The following is a 12,704-nucleotide window of genomic DNA, read 5'->3' on the forward strand; positions in this document are numbered from 1 at the left end:
CTTTCAATTCGCGCTTCTACTCTGCCAAGGACATGCATGTCCTGGGCATCCTCCATCGCCCCTTCTCACCACCCAACACCTGAAGGAAAAACGCCTCATCTACCGTCTTGGGACACTTCAACCCAATGGCATCAATGTGGATTTCACCAGCTTCTTCACTTCTCCTACACCCCCACTTTATCCCAGTTCCAACCTCCCAGCTCAGCACCACCTTCATGACCTGTACCACCTGTCAATCTTCCTTCCCACCTATCTGCTCCACTCTTCTCTCCGACTTATTACCTTTACCCCCACCTCGACACATTTATTGCAGTTCAGCTACCTTCAACCTACCCCCACCCTATCCCATTTATCTCCTCATCCACGAGGCTCCCAGCGTCTTCACTGATAAAGGGCTTTTGCCCAAAAAGTCGATTTACCTGCTCCTTGGATGCTGTCTGACCTGCTCTGCTTTTCCTGCAACACTCTAATCATGATAATAACACCAGGATCACTTCTCGATGTTTTAGCAGAGATCATGTCTGTATTTGTCAGCTTTAATATCTGATCCATCCATGAATTAGGGACTAAATATTATTTTGAATTTTGCAGGAAGAATTTGGATTATGAGTTTGCTCAACCAACTTCGCACATCGTCCTTGTATTGCAGTGTTTCTGAGAATCGTGCACCCCTCATAAAAGAATCCAAAAAGCAGCTTCATTAGTTCACTTTTTTGTGTGTTAGCTTTATTTCTCATCTACCGAGTCTGTGTGTAAGAAAGCGTACTGATAACCTTTTGGTCAAGTCAGACTCGCATTCGTGCAAATCAATTTGTTCTCGGTTGCTATTCACCTGTTAGTTTCTGCATGTTCAGCACTTACTCTCAATGTTAACACTTCATCCCTGGTGCATGCCGCCCGTTCCTACCAACTCCCAACTCCGAACAGCAGAAGTAAAACAAAGTTGCCCACCAGTAATGTCAAATGGCATTTCAGAACACAAAATGGAGAAGATGAAACTATTGAAGTAATCAACAGTTTGGATTTTGATGATGACGATGATGACTCAGATTTATTGAACGAGAAATTTTGAGAAAGCTGTGAAGCAGGAAAAGATCTGATGTTTTTAAATCACATCGACTCACAGAGATATACAGTACAACTCGTCCGTGCTGACCAGATTTTCGAACCAATTTTGTCGTCCTATTTGACAGCACTTGGCCCATATCCCTCTAAACTCTTCATATACTCAACCAGATGTCTTTAAAATGTTGTAATTGTACCAGCCTCCACCACTTCCTCTGGCAGCTCATTCCGCATAGACACCATCTTCTGCATGAAAACATTGCCCCTGAGGTTCCTTTAACTTTTTCCTCTCTCACCCTAAACCGATGACCTCTCGTTCTGTACAACCCACCACAGGGAAAATACCTTTTCTGTTAACCCTATCCATGCCCCTCATGATTTTCTAAATCTCTATACGGTCAACCCTCAGCCTCCGAAGCTCCAGGGAAAAGAGCCCCAGCATATTCAGCCTTGCCCTGTAGCAAGGGAACATCCTTGTAAATCGTTAAGAATGTTTTTCATCAGCGTGCAAGAACAACCAGAATCAATAGGTGTGTTTGTGACGGCTTTATTTTCTCAGTTCAAAGGCCTGTCAGTGCAATCAGATTGCATATTCACTGATGTAAGACACAATTGTGTGTGGTATCACGAATGAACAAGTCAGAGGCATATTACTCTGAGAGCCGATTCTCAAATTAATCAGTCCAACAGATACTTGCAGAGCTGGCGAAAAATACAGTGCATCAAGATGTATAATTACCAGTCCAAAAGTACATTATTACTCGAAGAACACTACAAACTCTACAGCGCCTGAGACACGTCCTGCTCGGAGACTGGCACAGCATCTCTGTCTGACCTTTGTTTTTTTACACTTTGATGCCTCGATCAGAACCTCATGTTTCACAGTGTTCCTGTCTTGCCTGTTTTTTTGTCGCAGACATAAGACAGGCACCTTATCGTTGTTGTTAGCGGTGACCAGTCAAGGGGCTGATCTGTCAGGCACTTGGAACAGCAGCTAAAGCAGCAAAAACACTGCATGTGCTTTATCCAAATGGTCACGTCTCAAAGCCTCAGGGAACCAGTTCTCAGTCAGGGCAAGAAAGGTAGGATTCAGTCCGGAGATCCTGGAACAGCATGTCCACGCACATTGACATTTTTTGGGACAATCAGGATCAGGGCATCTGTGTCACTGCAGTCAAGAGAGTTGGCAACACAAACTACTCATAACATTCCCGGAATGCTCCAGTAGATGTTTCAATCTTGCATTTCCGTTCACCAATCCATGCTGTCACTGTCCGTTCCTGTCATTTGTGGATCAGTTCCATGACATTCTCAAGGAGAGATTCGGGGGCCCCTGCAGTAGCTGTGTTACTGGGGAAGTCAGTTCTCGGCAATGGGGGCAGCCTGCTTGTAGACAGGCATTGTGGAAGGGATGGGAAAGGCACCATATTAGAGGCGGAGGGAGACTAGGACGTGGGTTACTGTGGTAGTTCGAGTCACCTTCATTGTCCTGGTTTTGGTGTGGTGGTTGCCATGTGATGGTTGGCACGGCGACACTATAGGGCTGGGGCTTGGAGACGGGTAACGTTGTGAGGTAAGGTTTGTAAAGGATAGAGCTGTGTGGGAAAATATAGAAGCTCATGGACTCGACACAAAGTGCAGGGGAGAAAGAAGAGTTAGGATGTCATGTTGCAGATTTATCAGATTTCAGTTCGGCTTCACTTAGAGTGTTGTGTTGAATTCTGGTCGCCACATTACAGGGAGGATGTGGAGGGTGCAGAAGAGTTTTACCAGCATGCTTGTTGTATTAGATGGTATGACCTATGAAGAGACTCTGGAAGAACTCATGTTGTTTTCCTCGGAGCAGCGGAGGCTGAGGGGAGACTCCGTGGAAGTGTATAAAATTATGAGACACATAAATAGAGTTGACAGTCAAAATCTCTTTCCCAGAATTGAAATGTCACAAACTGTGGAGCATGCATTTAAGACGAAAGTGGGAAAGTTCGAACGAGATGTGTGGCAAGGTTGTTTTTCCACAGAGAATAGTAGGCGTCTGGAACATAATATCAAGGAGTTAATGGAGACAGATATGAGAGGTGTATTTAAGAGTCTTTTAGCCCATAACCAGATGAATGTGCAAGGAATGGACGGATGTGGACCAAGTGACCATCAACAAGCTGGAACTTCCCGTTGCTTAATAAATGAAGACAGAGGTAAATGTATTTGCAGGAATGGTGGGCAGCAACCTCATCGAAAACATAAACTAATCTGAATCTCCTCCCAATCATTAGACTTACTATTGTTTATGGAGTTCTTATCTGACATTTCATTTGACTTACTGCAAAGCGATCTGTAACTTATTTCACCATTGCACACGCTGATAACTTTGACAGCACAGGACAATATCTAACACTTTGATAAAGAGTTTATAAAACACGATTCACACCAGTCCAAAAAAGTAAAGAATTCAGTGGAGGAACATGGAAGATTTTGAATTTACAAGTGAGAATTGACAAACAAGAATTTGGAGGACAATGTATCTGTGTTGGATCTGGTAGTCACCAGATAACCAGGGAATATTGGGATTTGTTGGGATATGCAAACTAGGAGAATAGAAGAAATTTGAACAAAAATAAAGACATGGATTTTGTAATTTGGTATCCAGCTGATATGGCACTTGAATAGAAGGGTACAGTGGTGACAATGTTTCAAGCAGGCAGGGATTTCGCAGCCGTTTTGCAGAAGCAAACAATTCTTCATGATGGTGCAAATATCTTTTTGAATTTATCACATTTTTTTATGAAGCCACAATGGAAACAGGGTTCTTCCAGAGTCACTAAGAGACACTAAAGATTTTAATGGAAGCAGTAAGGATCTTCACACACCTGCCACATCCAACTTCATTCCCAAGTTCGCATCCCACTTGCCTTTGAGCCCTGTGACTTGGCCTTGTATTCCCCACCAACATAGCAACTGAATCATAGAAAGAAACAAATTAAGATATGGAGTAGTATCAACATCAGGCCGGGAAAACTGAATGGAAACAGAAAAAGTAAAGTATTGCTGAAATACATTTGTAAACAGTATATCTTTAAATCTTTGTTACAGGAAACCTCTTCCATTTTTTAACTTTGGTTCCGATGAGTGAATCAGCGAATTCAGTTAGGAAGCGTGGGTCAGAGGACTTTTGTTGCTTTAGCCACTCTGTCGTGCAGTGAATGCCGATACTTTCTTTCAGGTCATTTATATTTGTACTCGCTTCCCTCACTGAGAACGGATTACTAGGGAAAAATATATTTGTGCATATCGAGCTCCTCTTTCGGTTATGCTTCTGTTGGTCAACTTTCTATGAACAGTTGCTCCTTGCTAACAACACTTCACACTGGCTTCGCTCCGCCTGTCTCTTTCATTCTGGAGTCATTCTCTGCCCATTAGCAAAGGAGTGTTATCATGTTGCTGCTCCTCCTTCTCCTTTCAGTCCAATCCTCATGTGGACCTCACGTTCCATTATCTGCTGCTTCTCATGTTGGCACTTTGTTACTTGGATTTATTCATCAATTTAATTACTTTTATAGCTGGATATTTCACAGCATACTTTAACTGGTCTCTGAGGTTTTTCTGAATCACCACATAAATAAAAGCATTTGTGCAGCAACTTAGGTTCCGTAGCATTAAGGCAGCTTGAAGAAAGAGACGAAAAGCAGCACAATGCAAGGAATGACGGACATGAAAAATATATAAAAATACATCAACTAGAGAAGTATGAAGCTGGCAGATATGGAAAAGAGTAAAATTACAGAATTCCGTCTGTTGTCTATTTCTAGATCATTCGCTGTGTTTCACTGACCCCTCAGTCCCTTCCGTACCCTCATAGCCTCAGAGATGTGCCTGACAGTCAGAATATTGAGAAAGAGAATGAAAGTGAATGGGAACATGGGTGTTAAGAATTGTTCAAAATATTTAAAACTTGACCACTGAAGGCCATTATAATAACTGAACCTCGTTTTACAATACGATGGAGCATCATTGATGATCTTTACAGGTTTATATCGAAAGTATTTGGGAATATTTTTTACAGAAAAGAAAATACAGATTGTTGCGAGAACCCTCATTGCGGTTTTCTCTGTGCAATACTGAGATTTCATCTGATGAAAACAAATAGCGACAAATCGATCAAAAGAAAAAGCGGCAGTGAACCAGACAGAACAATCAATGGTCAAGCAACTCAGGGCATAGAGAACGCAACAAACGGGAGTGATGTCCAGGAAACATGGTGTATAATAATAAAATGGAAATCGAAGAAGTATGACCTCAAATGCAATGAACAGGAGATCAGACGTTGCCATGGCCACCAGATCGAAATTGCTGCATGAAGAAAGATCACTTTTGCCCCGAGTCAAGAAGACAATCGTCACGAGACTTACTATAAGAGAGAGAAAGGGAAAAAAAAGGAACTTGAAGTTACTGATCAAACATTTCTGTGCCTGAGCCCAGACTGTATGTGATGAATTTTAACACAGAGATAATTGCTGTGCCATGTCACATGAAGTTTACAAAATTTGAACTCCTGAACTGTATCATTTGCACTTTTGAAAGGCATAGGGGAAAAAAATGAGAAGCAGATTACTCCCAGAAATACAATTGTGTACATAACATTTTATTGTGGTTGACAGGGGTTGATTACAGCAGCTTTAGATGTTACTCTGACTGGCTGGAGTTGTCCGTAAGACCATAACATCAACACAAAGATATGCAGGATCAATAAAACAAAGAATGGGATACACCTAACAGAGACATGGATGACAAGATTTCTGTTGAGCCTCCACAGTTGAGATTGCCCCTAGAATTGTTTATCCATGCGATATGAATGGCAGTATAGGGCATTGAATCACTGTATAATATCCAGGAAATGATGGCCTCCCAAATATGAATAAACAAGTAATACGGCATTGAATCCCATGCTCTGAACACCCTAGCAGTCTGAGCTATGAAGATATTTACCAGTGAATCCAACCAGCATGATCCAGATTGTATACCCACCACAATCAGAATTTAGTAAGAGCTGACCAATCCCCACGCCCCTACCACTCACCCCACCACCTAACCCAGACTGTATTCCACAGTTCTCACTGAAACAAACCTCCTCTCCTTGTGAATAGAGATCCTCCTGCAGATTCAGAGAACACACTGGGGCAAGGAATCGCCATTATTCAATCAGTACTCTCCGAGGACCTCACAAGAATTAGACCACAGCTCGTTCTCCAAGACCCAAACAGTGTACTATTATTTGGATTCGAAAGCAACCTCTCTGGATTCATATAAAAATTCTTAAGATGGGGGGGGGTAGTGATGGCCTAATAATTTTATCACTGGACTATTAATTCAGGAACTAACACAACGTTCTGGGGAAATGGTTTCAATACCTGCCACAGCAAATAATGGAATTTCAATTCAAAAATAATGTAGACTTATAATTTTGAAGTGAGTCAATACTTAGGCTGTCAGTTGTTGGAAAGGAAATCTTATCTCATTTAGTAATGTCCTTTATGTAGGGTAAACAGTCATTCTTACCTGGTCTGGTCTACTTGTGACTCTAGATCTAAAATATCCTGGTTGACTCTTACCTGGTCTCTGGGCAATTAGGAAAGGGTGGTAAGTGCTGACCGAGGCAGTGACACCCACATCCCTTTGATAAAAAAAAATAAAATGGAGCTTCCCAATACACCTCCAGCTCCCCGGTACAGAAGAATGCTCCCTACTTAGATCACTCCCTGGCATTTGAACATCCCTGTTCAGAATGTGTTGTCTCAACTCTGAAAGTCGCAAAATTGATCCACATTTGAAGACAAGAGATCCGACACTTAATTCAGTGAAGGCATCTGGAGCAGGGAACACCAAAGCATCGATCACTACCCAGCACAGACAACTGAAGCAAAAGGTTTTGAGACCAGCAAGAGTTGGGAACGTCATTGGATTCAGAAAAATAAACTATAACACGGATGATGCATTGGAATAAATGATACCCTAAATTCGACAGAACCTCATCACCAAGGATCAACCCTGTGGTTGGGGACTCCAGAACTAGAGGGCAGAGGCTTAGGGTGAGAGGGGAAAGATATAAATGAGACCTAAGGGGCAACATTTTCACGCAGAGGGTGGTACGTGTATGAAATGACCTTGACTTTTCTCATGTTAGCTGTCATCCAGAACATTCCCTTCGACACGAACCACTCATCAGTTTCAGAGATATCCTCGTGGGATACTGGCATTTTTAAATGTTGATGTGGAATGTGAGCTTTCATGGCCATTTCACAGCTCTAATCACCTTTGTGATGATTTTTGAAATCTGCCTTATTGAGCGTCTGCATTTCCTGGATTTCCCAGTAACAGTGAAGGAATGGTAATATCTTAACAAGTCAGAATGAAATCGTCCTTGAAAGACAACTTTCATGTGATGGTGGTTCCATGCATCTGCTGCCTTTGGTCATGTTTGTGAGGTGCTGTTGAAAGAGAGTTGCTGTGGTCCTAGTCCGCATCTTGTCGGTGGTGTTCGTTGCTGGTTATGCGTGTCATTGTTGAATGGAGTGAGTACTGAATGTGATGTTTAGCAACCCGATTCATTGTGTGTTTGTCATGCACAATGTGGAGCTTTGTGAATGTTGCATTCAGTGCTGCATTTCAGCTGCCCCCAGGCGGATACATGGAGAGCATTCACCACACCTTGAGCTATGCTCTGTGCGTGGTGGACATGTTTTGGATAGGCAGACAGGGAGCTTGTCACCACAACTATCAGATTATCTGACATAACTCTATGACTACAGCAGTTGTTTGGCTGAACCAACTCATTTTCTTGACAATGATAGGTCCAAATTGTTGATAGTTATGCATTCAGAGATGTCACAGGAAGGCAATTGGAGATGGATACTTCTTCCGCTTGATGGTCATTTCCTGGTGTTGTCATTTATAAACTCAAACCTGGATGCAAGCATAAGAGGTACACTTAGTAAGTTTGCAGATGACACCAGAATTCGAGGTGTAGTGGACAGCGAAGAGGCTTATCTCAGATTACAACAGGATCTGGACCAGGTGGGCCAATGGGCTGAGAAGCGGCAGACAGAATATAATTCACATAAATGCGAGGTGCTGCATTTTGGGAAAGCAAATCTTAGCAGGACTTGCACACTTAATGGTAAGGTTCTAGGGAGTGTTGCTGAAGAAAGAGACGTTGGAGTGCAGGTTCATAGCTCCTTGAAAGTGAAGGATAGTGAAGAGGGCGTTTGGTATGCTTTCATTTATTGGTCAGAGTCGGTCAGTATTGGTCAGTACAGGAGTCGGGAGGTCATTTTGCTGGTATACAGGACATTAGTTAGGCCACTGTTGGAATATTGCGTGCAATTTCGATCATCTTCCTATCGGAAAGATGCTATGAAACTTGACAAGGTTCAGTCTTATTATTTTGATTCTTGTTATTGTTATTGTGTTGGTACTGAGAGGTGAATCCTCTGGAAATTTTTAAAAACCGATTCAATGTGACGCCATATTGTTACACCATGGAGTGCAGTACTCCGTCAACTTCGTGAAATCTCTGTTTTTCTACCAGGTCCACAAGGCTCAGAACGGTGGAGATTGCATGGTTCAACAGGATTTTTCATTGGTGAAAGACAGGTTGGTTTGGTGTAACTGATGTGTGAATTAGGATATTTGATATTATTTTGTTGCTCCAAGGGTCAAATCGGGATCAAGAACATCCAGCCATACGGACTGATAGTTAGTCCTGCAGTTGGGAACTTCAGTTGACCTGATGTCCAGGCCTCAGGGACTCTGAGTTGTATAATATATCTGGGGCCATCAGTTGAATCATGTCCATCAGTTGCAAACTGCTGAAAGAAGACGAATTATGATGTGTGTTGTTGAATACTTTGATTGTCAAAAAGACATGTGGGTGGTACTGTCTGTTGATCCTGATTTGCGTGATGTTCTGTGCCTCACGGCCTAGGACATCATTGCACCGACTGTCACACGGGATGTCTGTCCAAACAGTGATTGTGGTTTACAGGTTCGGTGGTTTATTGGAGATCACATTTAGATGCTGAGTAAACTCAGACTGTTTTGTGGCTATTGAAGGATGAGAATTGCGTTGGGGGTGGGAGTGAATTAGTATTGAAGGGAATTATTATTGCCAGCTCACACTTGAATGTTCATTACTGTTTGCAGTAATGACTACACTGAGCTGTTCATGCCTACAGCACATTGTAAATATCAGGGTTGCTGCATCAATATTGCTGGCTGTGACATATCTGACACAGTGTTATCCTCATCAGGGGGGTAAAACTGTGATTCAATCCCTCTGATGCAATAGGGACCTTTTTCTTCAATTCCAAAATAGTTCATTGGAGGGAAAATGTTTTTGTTGGACGTTGGGTCGGAAAATATCAAACAAGTTTCATATGGTATCCGATAAGACTGAAATATTCAGTGAACATGAGGGTCATAGTGCCAGAGGTTAGTCAGTACAGAAAATTGAGTGAACAATAATAACAACAAAAAACAGATATTGCTGGAAAAGGTCAGCAGGTCTGTCAGCATCTATGGAGAGAAATCAAAGCTAACATTTCAGATCCAGTAACTACAGCTGAAAGGTTAAATGCCATTTTTCTCAATAGATGCAGCCAGATGTGCTGAGCTTTTCCAGAAATTTCTGTTTCTGTTTCTAATTTCCAGCATCCGCAGTTCTTTCAGTATTTTTTAGAAGACATAGTGTTCTGGAGCACGAGCATTCTTCATGGGCTGTCCTTGGAGATTTTTTAAAAATTCTTCTCTTCAAGTTCATTCTTTACTTCCCCAGAGTATCCTCCTCACTGATGTCGGGTGTTGTTTGATCCAGTGCTCTGGATGATGGATATATTTAACCCTTGAATTACTGAGCACTGGACAGCGGCAATGTCAAGAGTGTGGTGCCGGAACAGCACAGCAGGTCAGGCAGCAACCGCGGAGCTGGAGAATCGATGTTTCAGGCATAAGCCTTTCATCAGGAATGAGGCTTGTGGGCCGAGGAGGCAGAGAGATAAATGATAGGGGGTAGAGATGGGGGAAAATAGCTGGGAATGCGATAGATGGATGGAGTTGGGGGTGAAAGTGATAGGTCGGAGAGGTGGGTGGAGCAGATAGGTGGGAAGGAAGATGGACAGTTCAAGAGGGCGGTGCTGAGTTGGAGGGTTGGGACTGGGATAAGGTGGACGAGAGGGAAATTGGTAAACTGGTGAATTCCATATTGATTTTGTGTGGTTGCAGGGTTTCAAAGCGGAAGATGAGCTTTTCTTCCTCAAGGCGTTTGGTAGGTAGGGTTTGGTGATGGAGGAGGCACAGGACTTGGATGCCCTTGGGGGAGTGAGTGGGAGAGTTGAAGTGTTCGGCCGTGAGGCGCTGTGTTGGTGTGGGTGCCCCAGAGATGCTGTCTGAAACAATCCGCACGTTGGAGCACCGTCTCTCTGATGTAGAGGTTTCCACATTGGGTGAACCGGAAAAAGTAGATGACATTGTTGGAAGTACAGGTAAATTTTTGTTGGATGTGGAAGAATCTTTTTGGGCCTTGGACGGACGTGAGGGAGGAGGTGTGGGCGCAGGTTTTGCACTTCACGTCTCTGGGACACCTGCACGGACTAAACCCACCGCCCTGTGGTTGAACACTTCAACTCCCCCTCCCACTCCGTCAAGGACATGCAGGTCCTGGGCCTCCTCCATTGTCAAATGCTAAACACCCAACGCCTGGAGGATGAACACCTCATCTTCCTCCAATTCTTGATCTTTGAAATTGTATCAAATTTGGAGTGGATCATTTCACATTTATGATAATGGACTCAGCATGGGGGTATCCAATTCCAGAGAAATACCTAAAAAGGGAGCTATGGCTGCAGCAGGGAGCTGGCTGCGAATGGGAAACTCCTGTCGCTATTTTTTCATTGAAAGTATGTCGCTGGTTAGGTCAACATTTACCACGCTCACATAATTGCCCAGGGGCCAGTAACAGTCAACCAGGTTGTTGTAAGGCTGGAAGCACATATAGGGTAGATGAGGATAGGATGGCAGATTGCCTTCCCCAAAGGACATTAGTGAATAAGATGGTTTGTCTATTTGACAACCATCAACCATTTCACCAGCATTATTCGACTCACTGAAATTCTACGGCATGGCAAATGTTGAACCAAGCTGCACAGATTATTACCTACGTCTATGAATTAACAGTCTCGTTATCGGTCCATTCGGCTTTTGCAATGGTGGATATATTTCGCAATGGTGTGAATCTACAGAGATTTAAGGGTGGCACAGTGTCATTGCGGTGGCATTGCAACCTCACAGTGCCAAGGACCTGGGTTCGATTCCACGCTTGAATGATTGCTTCTGTGGACTTTGCACATTTTCCCTGTTTCTGCATGGATTTCCTCCGGGTGCTCTGGTTTCCTTCCGCAATCCAAAGATGTGCATGTTAGATGGGTTGGCTAAGCTAAATTGCCCATAGAATCCAGGATATCAGGTTTGGTGAGTTAGTCATGATGAAAGCCACACCCATTGGGTGGGGTCTTGGTAGGAAGCTCTTCAGAGGGTTGCTGCAGATTCGGTGGGCCGAATGAGCTCTTTCTGCACAGTAAGGTTTCTATGATCCTATCACAGAAACTGTCACTGATGATTACCATGGGAAATGCTGGTTAGGTGACGGGGATTCCTAGCCCTAGTGGGTTCTCTGAATCTGGGAGGGGAATCTCTATTCGCAAGGAGAGGCGTTTGGGAGAATGAACCTGGACATCAGGCAGGAAGCTTCACTTAATCCCTGAGAAAATGTGTGAGTTTTAAACCAGAAAGTAGCAATGAACAATGCAGCATGGATTCAGGTTTTATTTGGGTGGGGTTTGTGGTGTACGATGTTGGAATCCATGTCAAATGTTTGATTTCGGTGGATATGCAGCTTGGGACATGGTGGTTGGATTCAGTGCAGTATACTTCCATGATTCGATTGTCAGGATGTTCTGTCCTGTCCACGAGGGATGGACTCAATGCTTGATCATTTTTTCATCCGCATTGTGCACAGCATTCAGTTCTGGACACTGTACAGAGATTCAGTCATTCATACAATGTGGATATACAACTCTGGGACAATCTGAGCTGTGGAGGCTGCAAAACCAAAGATTGAAATTTTGCAATCAACGTCCATGTTAGGTGCCTCACATTCTTTGTTTTATAGATTCAAGGTGTCATTATGTGGATGTTGCAATCTCAGGGGAAACAACAGCCGGTCTGAGTAACCAATAACACAGGTGAAATCAACCACTCTCAACCCAAAATACTTTGTGTCCATGACATGCTTTTGTTATCAATCTGCTGTTTGTGCTATTCTCTTTTTCTTAAAGTGCAAATGATTCATTTAGAGAGAAGTTGCTGCTGTGGTTCAGACCCATTAAATTTCATATGAAATGGAGCAACAATTATCTTTGTGCCATTATTTTAAATCTGGGTTCAGGCATCAGCGAATGTTTGATCAGTAACTTCAACTCTGTCTACTCCTTTCTCTCTCTCTTACAGTTAGTCTAGTGGTGATTATCATCTTAGCTCGGTGGAGGTGTGGTCTTTCTACATGCACCACTTGGTATCTGGTCGCCATGGCAACA

The 12,704-nt window shown here is 43.1% G+C and overlaps 1 non-coding gene across 1 annotated transcript; it reads left to right on the plus strand.

The window, feature by feature from the left end:
- The first annotated feature begins 489 nt into the window (after nucleotides 1-489).
- LOC140487265 (U2 spliceosomal RNA) lies at nucleotides 490-674 on the plus strand. Its single transcript, XR_011962841.1, has one exon. It is a non-coding gene; the product is annotated as a U2 spliceosomal RNA (small nuclear RNA).
- Nucleotides 675-12,704: the final 12,030 nt, after the last annotated feature.

The sequence above is a fragment of the Chiloscyllium punctatum genome, chromosome 16, assembly GCF_047496795.1.
Source record: "Chiloscyllium punctatum isolate Juve2018m chromosome 16, sChiPun1.3, whole genome shotgun sequence".
NCBI classification, from domain to species: domain Eukaryota; kingdom Metazoa; phylum Chordata; class Chondrichthyes; order Orectolobiformes; family Hemiscylliidae; genus Chiloscyllium; species Chiloscyllium punctatum.